The 3,261-nt window shown below is 39.2% G+C and overlaps 1 long non-coding RNA gene across 1 annotated transcript; it reads right to left on the reverse strand.

Annotated features, from left to right (window-relative positions):
* Positions 1 to 389: 389 nt before the first annotated feature.
* Positions 390 to 2,461, reverse strand: LOC145430856 (uncharacterized). Its single transcript, XR_013911172.1, has 4 exons — positions 2,319 to 2,461; positions 1,836 to 2,154; positions 928 to 1,051; positions 390 to 856 (listed from the first exon to the last, which is right to left on the reverse strand). It is a non-coding gene; the product is annotated as an uncharacterized LOC145430856 (long non-coding RNA).
* Between the last annotated feature and the right edge of the window lie 800 nt (positions 2,462 to 3,261).

Here is a 3,261-nt window from a genome sequence, read left to right on the forward strand (position 1 = left end):
AATTAATCTATTTTATTTACAGTCTGACAAGAATTCTTTTTCTTAACTTTGATGAAGTGGCAACCAGTCTAGAATGTAACTTGTATTTAAGTCCAATAACTGCTGCTCCAAATCCATGTCCTTAACAACTTCTGGATTTCAATTTGGGGTGTTCAAGCATATTTCCTTTGATTTACAAAATGATTTCAAACAACCTCAAAAATAATCAGGAACATTATCATCCAATTTTCATAGCCCAAAACTTGACTTTATTGGTAACAGCTTGAAAGTGACAAAAACTCTCATGACTGTAGAACTGTAATGTTTTGATGTGTGTTAGCTGTCCTGCATGCGGTAATTAAATAGCTTGACCACAGCTGACAGTGTGGCAAATTTTTATTAACATTATATTCAACAGCATTGGACTGTGTGTAACATTTAATACAGCTTTGGTATTAATCTACTTTTTTTCACCTCTTGTAATCCATGAAACTGCTTCAAACAAAGAGATGATGTGAATCGGATGCATGACGATGACTGAACCCTAAATAACACAAACATTAGTTCCTTAACTTCAAATATAAATGTTAATGGTGGGAACTGTAACTTTAATTTTTATATTTAAAGTTTATTCGACATCCAGTGTCTACAAATTGCTTTTAAATAAGGCCGAAACCTGTGGCACAAGTTGCAATGCAATCATCAACATGTTTGGAAAAGACATTGTACTCGTGGAAGTGCCCAGGCACACGCAACGTTCCAAAACATGTAGAGGATATGAGGTAGTCTGCTTTGACTACTTCAACCTTCATGGTACCAGTCGGAATTTCCCACCCGACCCAAAACCTCATCAGCTGGCTGAGCTGGAATGGAGTGGCTGTAAAAATAATCAATGCATTAGAAATCAAATTAGATTCAAATTTTGAATCACAATGCAATTACACTCGCCTGTTTCAATGTAGGTCTTCAGAAATCCCACTGTTTGCATTTGGATGCTTAGTGGGTAAGGTGGATCATCATCGTCTTCATCATCGCCCTCATCTCCTGGCCAAACAATGTGGCTAAGAACAGCCTAAAATGAGATTTCAGAGACACACTTAAGAATGCAACTGCCTTAAATACAGTTTTTTTACATGTTAAATTTATGAAGGGACTTTTTTCCGACACTTGGCATTTATATATGGTGTATTCTATGGGGTGCTCATGATGGCACTGGATGGGAGACCGTGGCTCAGGGGGTTGGGAATCGCATCTGTAACCGGAAGGTCACTGGTTCGATCCCCGGGCTCTCTGTCCTGGTCGTTGTGTCCTTGGGCAAGACACTTTACCCTACTGGTGATGGCCAGAGGGGCCGATGGCGCGATATGGCAGCCTCGCTTCTGTCAGTCTGCCCCAGGGCAGCTGTGGCTACAACTGCAGCTGCCTCCACCAGTGTGTGAATGAATAGTGGTATTGTAAAGCGCTTTGGGTGCCTTGAAAAGCGCTATATAAATCCAATCCATTATTATCTGGCAGCCTTTAAAAGAATTTTCCTCAGGATGAATAAAGTATTATCAATCAATCATTTTGTCTCACTTAACGTATAATGGTAAAAGGACTGATTCTTACTTTTCTACTCTCCCAGACCCTTCAAAGTTTTTTCTACAACAATTATCATTCTCACAATCACATTCTTATTTTCAGTACTTCCTACCAAAAATTCATACAGAGCGGGGAGCCAGGGATCTTAACAAACTGCTGATCAGTAGATGACCTGCTCTACCTCCTGAGCTACAGCCTCCCCTAAAAGCAGCATTAACTGTCATGCCATCTAGCCTTGTCACTGTAGTCGGCATCTTAGAAATGCATTGAAATACCTGTGCAGTAAGAATGCTGTCTTTATGCTGGGGAAAGACCACTGAGGCTGTGTCAGGTCTTTGTTGAAGCCGGTGTCCTTCAGACCTTTTCTGATGTGTTTCGTCTGCCTAAAACAATAATTAAAAATAACCACATGACATATGCTTAGGTGATGACAATCTAAAAACAATTTTTAAAGGGCAATCTTACTGCATGATGGAGAAGCTGTTGGAACAGCCATATGCGGTTTTCTGCACTGACGGGTGGCAAGTCCCAGGAAATGGCCAAATTGTTAATGTCATCCTTCTGCTGCTTAGTGAGGTGTTTATTACCATCAAGCTTATAGAGGAAAAAAAATTCCATTTTAGTATGTTGTAAATATATTGCCTAAAAAGTCTGCATTTTCTTTGGGGGGGGGGGGGGGGGGGGGTATTTACACTTATATAAAAATGAGTTCATTTAAATTACGATTTCACAAAGGCTTGAAGTAAATTAGTATTCACCATGCAAATTGTAGAACGAATATCTAGATCTGGCACATCATCGAGCTGGACAGTGACAGTGTCTCTATCAGCATGGACCAACATGTGAATAATAGCCTTGCTGAGGCCATGCAATCGTGGCCCATCGTTCAAAAATGAATGCCCAATCATTCTGCCTGCTATCTATCTATCTATCTATCTAGATAGATAGATAGATAGATAGATAGATAGATAGATAGATAGATAGATAGATAGATAGATAGATAGATAGATAGATAGATAGATAGATAGATAGATAGATAGATAGATAGATAGATAGATAGATAGATAGATAGATAGATGGATGGATGGATGGATGGATGGATGGATGGATGGATGGATGGATGCAGGAATACTGTCAATAAAAGACAAGGTCACCTAAACAATGCACTCTAAAGAAGCAAAAGTATATTGTCAAAATGCCAGGATGAACACTGATAAAAGCTCATCCATGTGGTCAACATGATCATAGAAGATGAACAGGTTAGGTAAGGATGAGCCCCTGCTATGACATGATGCAAAGACAGAAGCAAGAGCAACTATAAATGTGCTACACATAGCATTTGTTTAGTGTTGTCCAACTAAAATGAACTTACCGATCACCACATGTACTGGCATGCAAGACCAAGTCATCTGGAGGATGACGATTTCCACAAACAGGACAAGAAGGCTGAAGAGGATATTGCAATTAAAAAGTGTATTTATTTTAGTCCTAGCAAAGATGAACAGTCCAAATCTAGCACAGAATGCCACAGGTAATTAGCAAATAATGAAACATTTTTCCGCTTGGAATTTTGTATTGTCCACATTACAATGTTAAATATATCTGGGAACTCACCTCCAATTGGACTTCATTCTTATGTGCCTGGTCAGTCATGCTTTCACACGCAGCTTCCTGGTAAAGGAATATAATGTTACATTACAC

This window comes from Astatotilapia calliptera, chromosome 9 (assembly GCF_964374335.1).
Source record: "Astatotilapia calliptera chromosome 9, fAstCal68.1, whole genome shotgun sequence".
In the NCBI taxonomy this organism is placed as follows: domain Eukaryota; kingdom Metazoa; phylum Chordata; class Actinopteri; order Cichliformes; family Cichlidae; genus Astatotilapia; species Astatotilapia calliptera.